This window comes from Mirounga leonina, unplaced genomic scaffold (genome assembly GCF_011800145.1).
Source record: "Mirounga leonina isolate KUSES-001 unplaced genomic scaffold, KU_Mleo_1.0 Mir_454, whole genome shotgun sequence".
NCBI lineage: Eukaryota > Metazoa > Chordata > Mammalia > Carnivora > Phocidae > Mirounga > Mirounga leonina.
Window position 1 is genome coordinate 13153828 of NW_023270763.1, and position 15144 is coordinate 13168971.

Below are 15144 nucleotides of genomic sequence, written 5' to 3' on the forward strand. Positions count from 1 at the left end.
GGACCACATACCAGGCCTGGTTAGCAGGCCTTGATCCTTGCTCAGGAACATAACAGGATGGTTCAGATGCTGAGCTCTGCAAATTCAAATTCCAGACACAAGGCAGCCAGGCTGGAAGCCCTTCTTGACTTAGTGCATTCAGGGACCACAGAGAGAGGCTTTAGAGAGAGCTCGGTGGTCCTGGGCCCAAGGAAAGCTCTCTGCAGCTTGCGGCTTCTGTCTACCCCATTTTGGTAACTTTCCTTCCATTTCTTTGGAGGGAGGTTGCAAAGGCCAGACGAGACAATGAGCACAATGGGTGCTAGGAGTGCGTGAGTGCAGTCACTTTGGTGAGGGGTAAACACTGAACCACCAAAAACGGGGTGGGCAGTAAGAATCACGGCGAGCTGCTTGGTGGGCAGACCCGTGAGCTGGCACTGAAGCAGCCCCTCGTAGGGGCCTGGTGCTGTTTGCAAGTGTCCCCCTCTCAGCACACCTCCTTGGTGAAGGCCATGGAGGTGTTGTGGCTGAAACTCAGCAAGGGGAGGGCTGGGTTTGCATGCCCACTCTGCCACTTTTACCAGCCCAGGGCCAAGGAGGTCTCTAAACCATGCCAAGTCTCAGTTCTTAATGTCAAAGATGGAGATAATGACTCTGACTTGACCACTCTCTGGTAGTGGGTGACCCAGACTGCATGCATTCGGTAATGTGCTGCACATTCCTGGGTATGTCTCCAAGGTGGGGGCACTCTACAGGAACACAGCCACAAGGGCAGCCCCGAGTTCTTGAGGAATGCTTAGGAGGAGGCCTGTGGCCCCCAGCTTTCCACCCACCCACCTTCCCAAGTCACCGTGCCCCTTCATCTTCGGTTCCTCCTCTGTACCATGAGGTTAGAGAAAACATTTCATTCAGAATCTCTTCTGGCTGAAAATGGCTTGAGCCCATTGTCAACCGGAAGTCTCAGATACAGACTGTGACGTCTAAAACCCCAAACAGCAAGGAGCATTTCTTGCAAACCACCAGTCTGGTTGGGTGGGGCAGTTGAGTGGTTCCAGGCACAGACGACCGCCCTGTCGCGCTTTCCCCAAGCCTCAGATTGCCTTGGGGCCGCCCTGGCACCCCAGGCACCCCAGGCCCCGTCGCTGCCTGTCCCTCCCGGGCCGGGATGCCCAGTCGTCCGAATGGGCGCGCACCCCGCCTCGGCGGCCGCCAGACCCCGCGCCGGCACGCCCGGGCTCGCGCCGCAGCCAATCGGCTCGTGCACTGCGGGTGACCTCCCCTGGGCCGGGAATAAATTGTCAAGTTTCCCCTCCCCGGGTTTCACTCTTCCGGGCTCATTAGGAGGAGAGCCGGTCCTGAGCAGCGCTGAGGTCGCGGGCGGTGCGCGGGCCGGGGCCGGGGCCGGGGCCGGGGCGGGCGGGGGCCCGCGTACCCGCCGTTAGACTGCCGGCGTCCGGAGCCGCCCGCCAGCACCGCTTCCCGGGCGCTGTCCCCCTCGGCCGCTCGGCGCCTCGGACCCGGGACCGGGAGAGGCGGGCCACCCTGGCCGCGGCGGGGGCGCCGCGCGCTTGCTGCCCTAGGACCGTCGGCTCGGTACCCCGCGGCCGCGATGCAGCAAGCGCCCGCGCTGCCTCCTGCTTGCGGACCTCAGAGGCGCCTCTCCTGGGCACCTTGAACTTTGGCGATCGAGAGACCGCGTCGGTGGTTTTGTTTTTTGCATCGTCTTCAGCTGGGCTTTGGCTTTGGGATTCTCTGGCTACCTGGATACGCCTTTCCTTTGTGGGTAAGTCTCCCGTGCATCGCAGCACCGGGAACCAGCCCGGGGAACGTCAGCCTTTAAAATCCCCAGCCTGGAGTCGCCTGGGGCTGGAGAAGAGGATCCAACTCCTGACCACGTAAGGGCTCTCGGATTCCACCCTTCCTCCGATGGGAAGAAATATCATTTCAGGGCAGAATTTTCATGAAGCACATCGTCTGATAGGCTTGGCAATCACTAACCAGGAAAATGAGTAGCAATTAGGAGTTCAGTAATAAATGGAAGTCTATTGTCCTAATTGAGTGGAATTACTGACAGGTAATGGCAACACTGAATTCTTCAGTTTAATTAAGAGTTTATATCATTATAGTGCACTTTTTATTTCTTGGGGGAGCCATGGGGTAGGAATTAAATAACCAGCGTGAGGGTTAAGAAACCCATTTAATGGATAAATAATTAGCGAGGTGAAACATACGTGGGTGCCTTGCTCAAGTGATGTGACCTTAGATGAATTTCTGATAAAGGGTCGTTCGTGCCAATTTGGACCAAGCAGGACTTTGTTTTTGGCTGCTAATTCCTGTCTGATACAAAGCGGAACGGCTTAGAAATTGTTAGGTAATCTCTGACATCGGCTGGTTCCAAAGACATCAAAGCTCAGCACTCCCCTGCAGTAGGATTAGCCCGGATTCCTGCTTTCTGTGGCTGTGTTTTCCGCATTCCCCGAGAATGAAATGAGTGGGTCATTTGAGAGTGTTTTGCTGTCTGGGGTTTCTGTATCAAAAATCTCCTGATTGAGCTGTTCAGCTGTTGTAAATGTTGAGAGCTGAAGGTGCTGGGTGAGCTTCACAGACGCAGCCCAAAGCAGAGTGAGTGTGTAGGTGTGGAATTTGTTTGAGAACTGATCTGTAATTATGAAGATGTTATTTTCCTCTTTGGTGGTGTATTGTTTCCTTTACTATAATGTTCTCATGAAATTGTTCCCCTTGTGGGAAGCAGTGAAACTGGAGAGAAATCCCTTCTCAGAGGATAATTTTCTTGTATTTTTTTGGTGTGGGTTTCTGGGAATCCTTTTAACGCTGCGTTGGGATGTGTGTGTTTATTTCTGTTAAGAATCTCCAGCAGATTTGGAAATCACTAGGTTTTGTGTATACCGGTAAATAATCATCGCTTCAAATAATAATATTTATTTGTACCTTGACTTCTTTTTCTTGCTGACGCACAGTCTCGGTTTTTCAACAGGATGAGCAGGGACTGCCTGCTCTAGAGAGCTCCCCGTGTTGCAAAGTGGGCTCAGGGAGTGCCATTAAAGTTGCATTGAGCTACAGAAGAGATAGCAAGTGGCAGGGGGAGAGCAATGCATCTTCAGTACTGCGTGGGTTCCAAAGTTGACAGAGCGCTTCGGGAACTGATTCCTAATCCCCTGCTGTGAATGAGAGAAAGCAGGTCTGGAAGACGTTTGCTGGATGTGTGCCTCCCAGCCTCAGTCCTTCCGGGTGCCTAGAGTTTTAAGGACTTCCTTTTACTCCGGTTTCTCCTTTGTCTCCCAGCCGTTTCGTCACTGCGGCCATGAAAATCTAACAAAACTGTTGAAAACACTTACACTGTGATCTTCCAGAACCACTTCCAGGCTCACTTTAGTGGCTCGCTGCTCCCTTTTTGTGTTCTACCCAAGGCACAGCGGACTCCTTTTATTTTTTGTGAAATTGTACGGTTGGGCAGGGTCTTAAAAACACACAGCACGGGTGGAAATACGAAACTTATACCATTCAAGAATTACAAATTACCAAGCTTCAGAACTTTCCTAAGAGTTCATTATTAAAGATAACAGCATCACGTTGTCCATTTTCCCTGAACATTCGCAGTTCCTCCTGCCTGTTGCTAGCTGTTAGAATAACTCGATGATGTCAGTGGAGGACCAAGGATGGCCATTCTCTGAGAAATGCTGCCCAGGTTTTGCTCACCCCAGGATTCTTTTCCTGACTAGTGGGTGTTTGGTGTGTTGCCATGACCATTGTCTCGCTTGATAACCTCTGTAAGATCTAATTCCCAATTCCCCTTCTTCTTTCTGTGACCTGCCAGGAGTGTGTCACCCATGCATTTATCTAAAATCAGCCTGAACAGATAGAAAAATCAAAAGACAAGTTGTGGAGCTCCCAGAAAGTTAGGAACAGATGGAGGTCAAAAATGGATTCCCACCGCCAAATGAAATGATCCACGTTGGAAACAAGACGCAAACTGGCCTGTAGGCTCTCTACACTTAGTTTGAGGACAAAAAGCATTGGAAAACACGGCAGATGTGACCCCTGCTTCTACATTTTTCTAACGCCCTTCCCACTCAGTCTTCGGTTCCCCGAATAGGCTATGTAGTGAGTATCAGTCGCCACTTGTCTGCTGGTTGCATCATGTGGATTACTCACTTCTGCCCAGGTCCCGCCCTGCAGCCATGCTGTAACAATGGAGCATAGAAGAAAGTAACGCTCAAGTTGGTCTTGGCCCCGGGCCAAAGGGATTAGCTACTCAAAGTGCCTGAAAGGCCTTGTTGAACACACTCACCTGGGACCCAGTTCCTTGGCCTGGATCTCAAGGACACGGTGATGTCTGCCCTTTTGGACCTAGAAAATGAGATCTCTTTCTCCGTTTACATTGGACCCGATGGCTCCCAGGGTCTTCCCAGTGAGAAATCAGAAGAGTGCTACAAGGCCTCAGCGTTGTGTAGGAGCTTGTTAGAAACGCTGAAGGTCAGATTTGGCCCCTGATGTTTCCAGCCGGAATCTGCCTTTAACCAGATTCCCAGATGATACGTACGCATTATGACTTCTCCCATGATGCAGACTCTGAGCCAGAGTCCAGCAAGCAGAATATTGATTCAGGAGTGTCCTTAGGATCAACACCTGTGTGAGTAGGTAGGAGGACGGGCGCAGGAAGGAGCAGGTGGAGGGAAGGGAAACGGGCAGGAGGGAAGGGGTAGGGAGAGGGAGAAGGCGCAGCTAGAAGACCGGCCCGGGGACAGGCTCCACTAACCACATGGGTTGCTCCAGAGCTAGACTGGCCTTCAGAGTTGTCCCCTGTGGGGCGGCAAGTCCTTCCTCGGACAGTGCCCACCACACACACTGGAGTTGAAGGAAGCCGTGCTCTGGGCAGGGGTTCTCAAAATGTGGTTCCAGATCAGCAGGACCTTCAGCGCGGGGACTCGCTAGTAAAGCAAATTCCTGAGCCCCACCCCAGACCCACTGAGTCAGGAGCTGTTGGGGCGATGCCCAGCAGCCTGTGTTTGAACAAGTCTCCAGGTGGCAGCTACGTGCTCAAGTTTGAGAACCGCTGCTCTTTTTTGGTTTGTTTTGTTTCTTAATAACAGCTTCATTTTTTTTTTAAGACTTTATTTATTTATTTAAGAGAGAGAAAGAGAGCACGAATGGGGAGAGAGGCAGAAGCAGAGGGAGAAGCAGGCTCCCCGCAGAGCAGGGAGCCCAGTGTGGGACTCGATCCCAGGACCCTGGGATCATGACCTGAGCCGACAGGCAGACGCTTAACCTGCTGAGCCACCCAGGCGCCCCTAATAACAGCTTTATTGAGATCGGATTCACATTCTTTTTTTTTTTAAGATTTTATTTTTAAGTAATCTCTACACCCAACGTGGGGCTCAAACCCACAACCCCAAGGTCAAGTCGCACGCTCCACCGACTGAGCCACCCAGGCACCCCCACTTCCACCTTTTTTAAACAGATAAGTAATGTGGCATTGTATGGATATACCACATTTTGTCAGTTGATCAACGTTTATGTTGTTTCCACTTTTTGGCTCTTGTGAACAATGCTAATCTGAACGTGCATGAGCAAGTTTTTGTGTGGACAGTTTTCTTTGCTGAAGACCTAGAGGTAGAATTGCTGGGTTGTTATGCTAACTCTGTGCTTAACTTTTTACAAATTTCCAGACTGTTCTGCAAAGCGGCTACACCATTTTGCAGTAAGAGCTGCAGAGCATCAGGGTTCCAATTTCTCCACAACCTCGCCAACACTGGTTATTATTATCTGTCTTTTTTTATTAAAGTGCTTTTAGTGGGTGTGAAATGGTAGCTCACTGTGGTTTTGACTTGCATTTCTCCAATGACTAGTGATGTTGAACATCTTTTCATGTGCTCATTGGCCATCTTTGTATCCGCTTTGGAGAAGTGTCTCTTCAGATCCTTCGCAGGACAGACTTTAGGGGATGCCTGCTCTCTGTCTGGTGCAGTTGCTTTAGGGTTTATAAAAGAAAGCCTAGGGCATGGCCTTTAACACCGGAGGGTTCTAATTAGATGTGGCTCAGTGAAAAAAGAGGACAAGAGAGTCCGCTGTCAAGGGCTAGGCCGAAGAGGTTCGCGTTCTGTTGTGATCCATGTTACAGAAAGACCTAACGTGGTTTCCTGGGCTAGGGCCGGTGTTAGGACTGTGGCCGATGTCCCCTACCTGCCTCGGAAAGTGAAATGATTCGTCTGTTTCCTCATCTGGAAAAAGACTCCTCACCTCCCTCTTGATCAGAGGTTGCAGAGATTTGTTCTGATACTCTGTGAGTGCTTGAGGGGTGGGAGTCACTCCGTCAGAGGTTGGGAAAAAAGCTTGCAGGTGTCCCCAGATAATCTCTGCCTCCTGTAAGCAGGTCCCATGGTGGTGGTGCCAGGCCTCTCCCAACCCCCCATGGCGGGCTCCCTCCCTCAAGGTCCCTGAGTCCTCAGGGCTCCTGGGCAGCTTCTCCTTACTGTTGCGACACACCTTGAATGCGGCATCTTGGAACAACAGGATTTCAGGGCACCCGTGTCCTGCTCTCCTCCGGCAAGAGCCTCGGCATCTGTGGTGGTGAGCCTGCCCGCTTCCTCACACTTGCGCGGTGCCGTCTAACTTAAAAAGGGCTCTGTCAGCTTAGAGGGGGAGAAACCCAAGCTCCAGGACGCAACTTGGTTAGTGTTGCGGTTTAGATCATGGCATGAGCAGGACCTGAGCTCTGGTGCCATCCACGCCTGGCCTGGTGTCCTTACCTGAGAGCGCTTACTTTCCAGGTTGCTAAGGATTAACGGTGGGATGTTTTGGTTCTTGCTCTATAAGTGGATCCTCTCCCAGGAGGTTCCGGGTCTCCTGATAGCCGGCGTGCGTGTTTATTTGGTGTTGGCACTGTGTATGTTCCGTTGCAGTAATATATTCCAAACGCCATGAGATCACCCTTGGTCTCATTGAAGGAAAGTGTTTCAAAAGTATGCAGAGAGGTTGAAGCATAAAGATATTTCCTGAATGGACTTCAATTCTCAGTTTTTTTCCAGAAAACCTTCAGTTGGCTGGGTAATAATTAGAGTATTTGAGTCACTGTTTCTTGGACACCAACACTAAACTCTGGCACTGCAGAATTCAAAGAATGGCGTGTGTTGTGAATAGCCCACACAAGGGAAAGCCTGACTTTCTTTCATCTGTCCCCAGCTGAGCTCTCTCAGATGTGCCTCGTCTTAGATAAGGACATGTCTTAAAAAGTCGTGCGTCCGTCAGGTTTGAGTCATTTGAGCCCTAGTTGAAATTCACGAGGGCTGCACCCTCAGAGAAGGTGTATCCTCTGATAAAACAAAGAACCGTGTTGTGAGACAAACGATTCTACCTCTAACCATTCATTTCGTCTGTCCGTCGGAAATTGGACACGCTTATGTGTTCAAAGCTGGTTATATCCGTATAGAATATTCCTACACCCGTCTCTGTTTTCATTTGTTTTGTTTTTGAAGACTAGGACACGTAGAAGCTCTTTGGAATCATAGACACACATTGGATGTGGAAGAAAGGGCAAAAGTGGCATTTTACACCATTTTCCCATTTTCTTTCTTTCGTCGTCTTTTTTTTTTTTTTTTTAATGCCAAGATCTTCAAGTTTCTCAATATCCTTTGGGATAAGAGTTTTGCAATGAAAATTTCTTCACCTACGCTTTTCCCAGTGTGTCCGTAAGCCACACACCCACTCACCTGTAGTTGCTCCTCCTAACTGATTAAACCCTGGACCAAGCCAGACCTTTGAAGAGGCTGAATCAGCCACGTGAACACAGCAGGGGTCCGGAAGGTGGCCCCTCTGGGGTTTGGTGCTTGGCCTCTGCGGTGTTCCCCCCTCTCGCCTCCGCTCTGCTCCCCTCCACCTAGGACACAGCAAGGCCGAGCCAGCAGTGTGGGGGTCAGCTGCCATCATGGCCAGAAACTAGCCCGCAGCCTCCACCAACCGGCACCTGGTCCTTCTCCTGCCTGTAAAAGAAAAAGAGAAAGAGCGAGAGAGAAAACGTTTCATTGTTAGGGAGATGATTTTGCCAAGTTTCAGCGGCTGCTTCGTCTCTTCCTGAGAAAGTATGCGTTGAATGATCCGCAGTCCCCCCCTCCCCGAAGCCCAGATGATAGGAGCTGAGATTTATTGAGGCCTGCTGGTGTTAGCACCTTAGTGTATTGTCCCGCAAAACCCAAGGGAGAGGCGTGTTATGATGACACTGAAGCTTCACGAGGTCATTCGGTTCCGGGCTGAGCCTGCACCGCCTCACACAGTGGGTCTGAGTGCACGCTTAGAGGGTTGGAGGGTGCAAGGTGTGTTTCCCGGAACTCGCCGGGGCCTCGGTAATCACGGGCCAAGTAAACGAATGGCTGAACCTCTTGGGGCAATTTTGTTCCTTTCGATGGTCCTCTTAGGTGCTGTATCCCTCTCCATGGAATGACTTTTATCACTTACCTTTTTATCCTTGAACAGGAGCAAAACGTATGTGACTGTTGCGGGGTCCGGTTTCACCCTCCACCCTGGGCTGGTGAGGGGCTGGGCTGGAACACGAGCAAAGTGCCCACGCCGCCCCACCAGATGTGAACCAGCAACTGGATGCGGGGCGTACCTGTGATCTTTGGTGATGCCTTAGGACCTTTCTGTCGAGTGGACACCTGGTCCAGATGATGTCTTTTAAGGGCTCTGTGAATCTTCATTTTCAGAGCACGTGAAGAATTTAGCATAACCTTTTCCACGTTTCACTAAGGCGGCTAAACTTACAGACAGCGGCACATCCCCTTTCAAACAGCATAAAACAGCATTTGCCCTGGCCCTGTGCTCAATTTGACCTCACTTGGAAACACTGGGAAGCCATCGCCTGTTCTTGGTTTTTCGACATCGGCTAACAACCTATTGCTAAATGAGACGAATTGAAAGAATCAAAGAACTGGATAGTATGGAGTTGGTGTTCACAGGCTGAGCTAGCCAACAGGTACTAGAATAGATGTCTTACATGGAAAAGATGTCAAACAACACGAACTTTGTAATCAAGCCACATTTGCCTCCAGATACTCCTGGCATTGTGCACTGTGAGTTAAGTCTTTCTCCTTTCTTCCTTCCTTCCTTCCTTCCTTCCTCCCTGTCTTTTCTTCTTTAATGTAAACATAAAAATTCCCACTGCAATCTACTTCATACACCATATCTGGAACATTGCTAGTAAACAGTGGAAAATCAGAGTTTGCCTGAGGTCAGCTGTCTCACAAAAGCTTATTGGGCACTGGATAAGATTGTCAGAAGAGGTAATTATACCACCTCCAGATCCTTAAAAAGGAGTCTCATCTCAATCTGATAGCTGTGAGTTCTCCTGGAAGCCTGTGGGATTAACTGGATTTAGGATTTAGGAGACCCCCTGCCACTCTAGTCACCTGTGAGTCTTAAAAGAAAAATGGTTTTGCAGCCTATGCACAATGATGTTTGTGACATATTTGGTTCTTGGTTTTAAAGCCTCGTTCATATATTCAGTCAACAAACATTTCCTGAGTACCTTCTGTGTGGGGGCAGTATATTAGGATGAGGATAGAGTGGTGAAAAAAATAGACACAACTTCTACCCTCATGAAACTTACGTAAATAATCTTTTCAAAATCTTCAATTACTTAATAGTCTGGGCAACTTGTCATTCATATATACTCATCTGTATAAGCCAGTCATTCTTGGTTAGGTCCAAGGGTCCACCCGCAGTTGGCCTACTTCAGCGATGCTCTGCTGGGTGGCGGAGAGGGGTTACTGGGATCTGAGATCCCTTACAGCTGCATGGAGCTGCCCATGTGTTAAGAAGACCATTCAATCTTCAGTGCTGACAAGAATGCTCTTTTTTATAAAAATGTGTATGTCTCTGTGTCGGGAGATACAATCAGTTGAAGCCTTTGGGCAAAATCCATGGGTAGGAAGCCTGTGGAGAAATCGAACCTGGCAAAGGGGGGATGGTATGGAGGATAGGGAGCAGTGAGGTGCCAGGTGTTGGAGAAGCCAAGGCACGGACAGCTCAAGATAGAGATGACGTGAATGCAAGGGTCTGGGGAACTCTGGGAGATTAAACCATGCAAGTGGTGACTGTTACCTAGGAGTTTTTGCCTTCGAGCACGATTACCAGACTTCCGTGGTAATCCGTGGTCATCCGCCTCCGGGCCTCTCCCGCTGGTGTTGTGGCAGGCCCGCGTGTCCCATCCTCCCATGCCACTGACACGGGGATGAACTTGGCCCATGGTGTTGTCCCAGTGATAACGTTTATGTGAAGACGTACACGATTGTACTTTTAGGAGATCTCTTCACTCCTTCCCTAGATATTTATATTTAGGAGGAAAAAAGGAACTGTCTGGAGGAAAGCTGCTTCTGCGTTGCAGAAGTAATTTTGTAGGAGGTCTGCAGCTATCTGTGTTCACTTAAAGGTAAAAGTGAATCACCTCCAGGAGGAAATTCCACATTGAAATGTGCTGGTCAGTGTGTTACACCAAGAAATTAAAAACCTTTATTTTTACAAATACTTACAAAAATGTCGCTTTCCGTGAAGACTTGAGTGCAGACACTTGCACACCCAGCACAGCGTCCCAGGACCCCTCTCTCACGGAGTCCTTGCCTACTCGGAGTGCTTTCTCCTGGGTTGGTTACTCTTCGACAGTGTGACAGACGACAACTAGTGTCCTGTTGTTTTGTCTGGGAGGTTTTAAAATGCTGCTTCGCAAAGTGTGCAAATGATTCTCTGAGTCTATGATGCCTTTTCTAGAACACACTCCACCTTCTAGTTTCTTATTGGGATAACTTTTTCAGAGGGAACCCCCCCCCCGAAAAGGTCATCGAGAAGCATCCCCAGTTGGGATACCCTGATGAAAGGAACAAGTGTCTTAGAGCTTCCCTGCCCCACATCGGGGGACGTATGTGGGATGGGGGAACTCTGGCCCGGGTCCCGGGGATGGTAATTAGACAGCGCCCCGGTATATTGCCTAGTGGGACCAGGGGCATGGCTGAGGATGCCAGCTGACTTCTAACATCCATTCTCCTCTTCTTCCTCAGTAATGGAAATACTGATTTTTAGTTGGGCAAATGGTCCGACTGAACGGACCAACTGTAGAGAATAAAGACTACATATCCTGGCCTCCCTTGCAGCAAGGTGGTCATGTGACTTAAGTTGTGACCCTTGGGGATTCCACGAAAGGGCCAAGTGCTGCTTGGAGACCGTGTCCTTAAAGGGCCAGCGGCACACCAGTCTGGAGCATGGACATAGAGTGGGGGCTGCTGCCATAGCCCTGGGCCGTGATGTGGCTTTGGGAGCTGAAGGCCATAAAGGCAGGAACGGCAGTGTATCTAGACCCTGCCAGCCCTGGGCTGCCTGCCTTGGGACTTCAACTTTGAGAGCTGGAACAGAACTCCTGTTTAAGCCACTGTTCTTTTAGGTCGTCTGTCACATTCAGCCAGATTCAATCCTAACTGACCCAGTGGGGAAATGGCTCTAAAAGGATCTATCATTCACCTTCCTAAGTTCCTAACATTTGGAAGTCATTTCTTATATCAAGTCTTTGGGTTACAATTACACAGTCACAATCCGTCTCTATCCACACTTCACCGTGGAGTGCAGAAAGGTACGAGAAGCAGAGGAGTGAAAATCTCATACTCGCTAGAATGTGCTGCAACAAGCATTTACCAAAATGCCACTCATGGCCTGTGCATAATCAAGTAAAAGAATTACTAGTTACTCTGTCATGTGGGAAACCAGGCCAGATTTGTATAGTGACTTCTGTGACGGACCGAGAATCACGTTCACTAAAGCAGTACTGTTTTCTACAAAGGGGGCCTTACAGACGGGCTTTCAATATTTCTCCAAATCTACAGATAACAACTTGGAAACTCTCTGGGGTATGTATGTGTATGTGCACATATGTGTGAATGTGTTGGTCGTTACTTAAAGTAGCAGAAAATGTCTCTGTCGCAAAGGACAGATGACCCCAGGTTCTTACCTGCTAACAGATTGTTGTAGTTTTGGGGAAAAGGGAAAAGTACGCTGGGCTTCTAAATTCTACATAGAGGACATAACTAGAAAATTCCTGTGTCGGGACTTATCAGCGTCAGCAGTGATTATGTGGTTGCTTACTAATTATTCTTGTAGCTGATGCGAAATACTAGAAGGCGTCTCCAGGCTTCTGCATTGTAGGGAGACCCTGTAAAGAGAGCTGTTTGCTGCATCTGACATCCTGAGCTATGATTGCTCAGACCCTGGGTCAGGAAGAGGAACAGTCAGCCTTTTCCCCACCAGAATGGGATTCTAGACGTAGAAACCTTCTTCTCAGTCTAGAACAGAGTTTCTTCTGGATGTGAATCTTGCAGGTGCTCTGGTATTGCCCTTTAAGTTGGGAAACTGAGGCCCAGGGAATCTAACAAGACCTTCCCAAGGTCACGTGGACCCCAGGGCAGCACAGGCAGGAACCCAGAGCTCAGAGTTCTCTACCTGTCGTTCTTGTCATCATGCAGCATGGCCTTCCGTTTCCAGGACCAGCGAATGCCAAGCTTGGCAACGTATCCACCTTCATTTTTGTTTGAGAGATTAAAAAACGAACAAAACGAAATGGTGTCATAAACAAGTCTCTCCCAAGCAGGGCAGGATTTATTTCTTCCCCTGTACCTTGTACTTATTTATTTTCTTACCAGAGGGTGTAGCCCCAAGACTGAGAACTAAAGGAACAGATTGCTTGCCACCCCCCGCCCATGCATCTGCCCTGGTGGTGGATCATTAATAGTGTAGAAACTGAGGGCAGTGCTGGGCGGGCCGGGGTGGGGTGCGTCCGCTTTAAGAGATTTATGCGGAGGTCTGAGCCGGGGAGCCAGCACGGTGGTACATCATCATGCAGGCAGGCGACATCAGAGACTTTTCTTCTTCGCTTGGGTGCATTATCATAAAAAGTGATTTAGACTGGAGCTGATTGATGCAAATGGCCCTATGTTCTTTCCTATCATTAGCGGTCTCTTTCAGTGGCCAGAGGCAATGATTAAAGTTGTCATTTGGAGCTGCTCATTAAAGGCAAACCCCAGAATAGCAAGAGGAAAAGAGGTCGGAGAGGCATATATATACATACAGATATATGTATACGTGTGTGGGGGGGTGTGGGGGTGTGTTTGGGGAGGGGGACCTTAAAAGTGCATCGTCCCGTTCCAGATCAAACCACTGAAATCAAGGCTATAGAGACATTTCCACCGAGAATATAGAATGCTCTTTTGCAAGTAATATGAGATTTGCGGGAGTGTCACAGTAGATTCTGATGACAGCTTGCCTACCTAGTATGAAAGGAGGTGGGGAGGGTATTGTGTTAGGTGTGTTTTGTTAGGGATTGACCCCAGTGAGAATTTGTTAGGCCTCTCTTTTTTCTCTCAGGCTGGGGACGTCAGAGGTGGGCCACAGGATAGCCGAGGGGAGGGTCGCCGAGAGTGGCCGGCCTCAGCAAGTCCATGGTCACCGGTGACCGTGGTGACCCCAGGGATAGAGAGGAGGGGAAGAGCAGGGAGGGACCTCTTTGCTGAGCCCAGGGGAGATGCCTGGATGCCAGTCAGAGAGAGTGGGCACACACAAGCCCCCCATAGAGGAGAGGAATGGAAAAGGAAGGGAACAAAGCAAAGACCCATACATGCAAGAAGAGGGTTGGATGCATGATTTCCTTGAGTCCTTGGAGTGCTCCAGTCGGGGCAACGTGACTGCTTATAACCAATCAGCCTTGTAGTAAAACTGGGCTTTGTTGGGCACCTGCCAGGGGTCCCATGAACATGCATTCACATCCTCTTAGGCGCTGATTTTAGGTGAGTGTCCAAATGGTGCTTCCAAGGGACAACAGTTCCTCAAAGTCTTTTCACCCCGGCTCCAATGCGCTCGCCCACACCTCACATGATGGTTGGGATGGGGGTGGCGGGCTGAACAGGGGGAACACAGAAGCGATGCCAGGGAAGGAGCCGCCTTTGACTCTCAAAATAAACCGGTTTCAGGTCGGAGGTGCAGCTGACCGCATAGGCCTGCACATCCTCCCCGGCCAGTTGATGTTCTACTGCCGAAATCCCACCAAAGTTCTGCGGGAGCTGGTCTTCGGCTCTCTTCAGGAAGTCCGCTGGGAGAAAAAAAAAAAAAGAAGAAATTATCAATTTAATTTCTCTGTCTAATGAACTGGTCTTATACATAAAAATTCAAATTACTTTTTTTTTTTTTATGGAAGCAGTGACCAACCCCAGTTACGCCGCCACCACCGTCTCCATGACAACTCGCAACTGGCTGTGGCAGCTCACGTGACTTCACAGTCACAGGCCCTTGAAATGAAGCAAGGGGAAGTTTGAGTTTCTCTTCTGTAATTTAGTGGCCCCCAGGGGCTCCCATGATAGGGTGAAGTGGAGGCGTGGGGGGTTTCTGTTTGGTGTGGACAGCAAAGAGTGGGAAGTGATGACATTATTCCTCAAGCCGCAGGGATTGGAATATTCTGCGGAGACCACTTCCTTATCAGGTTCTGAGCCAGTCGTTGGCTTCGAACGTGTGGCCTTTGTCCTGCTCTCTGATGCATCCCCCCCCCCCCCCCCCCCCCGATTCTTTCTCAGCCTGGGTCTGGCACATCAGGGCCTATTAGTACTGATGCTGGGCTGTGATGTTCCTCTCCTCAGGGAGCACGGCAGCAGAACTGAACAAAGTCACTAGTAATCTGTGCTTACAGCCTCCCCCCTGGGGAGAAAGCCCAGCCAGTTGGCACTCTCGTGCTGAGCACATTCACTTCCCCTGGCAGGCCGGCAGCCTGGCAGGGGCCCAGAGGCCAGCTGCCTGCAGGGCCAACCTGCCCCAGCACCCCAGGCCACCCAGCTCTGGATCACAAGTATTGTGCATTGCCTTCCAGACTGGACACTGGCTGAGACATTGCATCTCGTCTGCCTGGAACTTTCCAGGCAGCCATTGTGGCTCCCTAGAAATATAAAAAACATGAGTGCTGGATGCAGAAGAACTGGCTGGCCAGCTACGTTGGGGGTGAGCCTCTAGGTCTTGTGAGTTTGGTTTCTTGTAGTTGGAAAAGCAGTTTGTACATCTGCCTTGGAAGGTGGGGTGGCTAGTAGGTGGCAGGGATGAGGGGGGGAAGGTAGGAGAGACACTGAGAATCTCAGA

At 49.9% G+C, this 15144-nt stretch overlaps 1 protein-coding gene and 1 long non-coding RNA gene across 3 annotated transcripts in view; both read left to right on the forward strand.

Annotated features, from left to right (window-relative positions):
* The window catches only part of AUTS2 (activator of transcription and developmental regulator AUTS2), a 1121250-nt gene that overhangs the window by 942066 nt on the left and 164040 nt on the right, over window positions 1-15144 (forward strand). The gene's annotated exons all lie outside the window — the stretch shown is intronic.
* LOC117999518 lies at window positions 1404-3996 on the forward strand. Its single transcript, XR_004676283.1, has 2 exons — window positions 1404-1762; window positions 2975-3996. It is a non-coding gene; the product is annotated as an uncharacterized LOC117999518 (long non-coding RNA).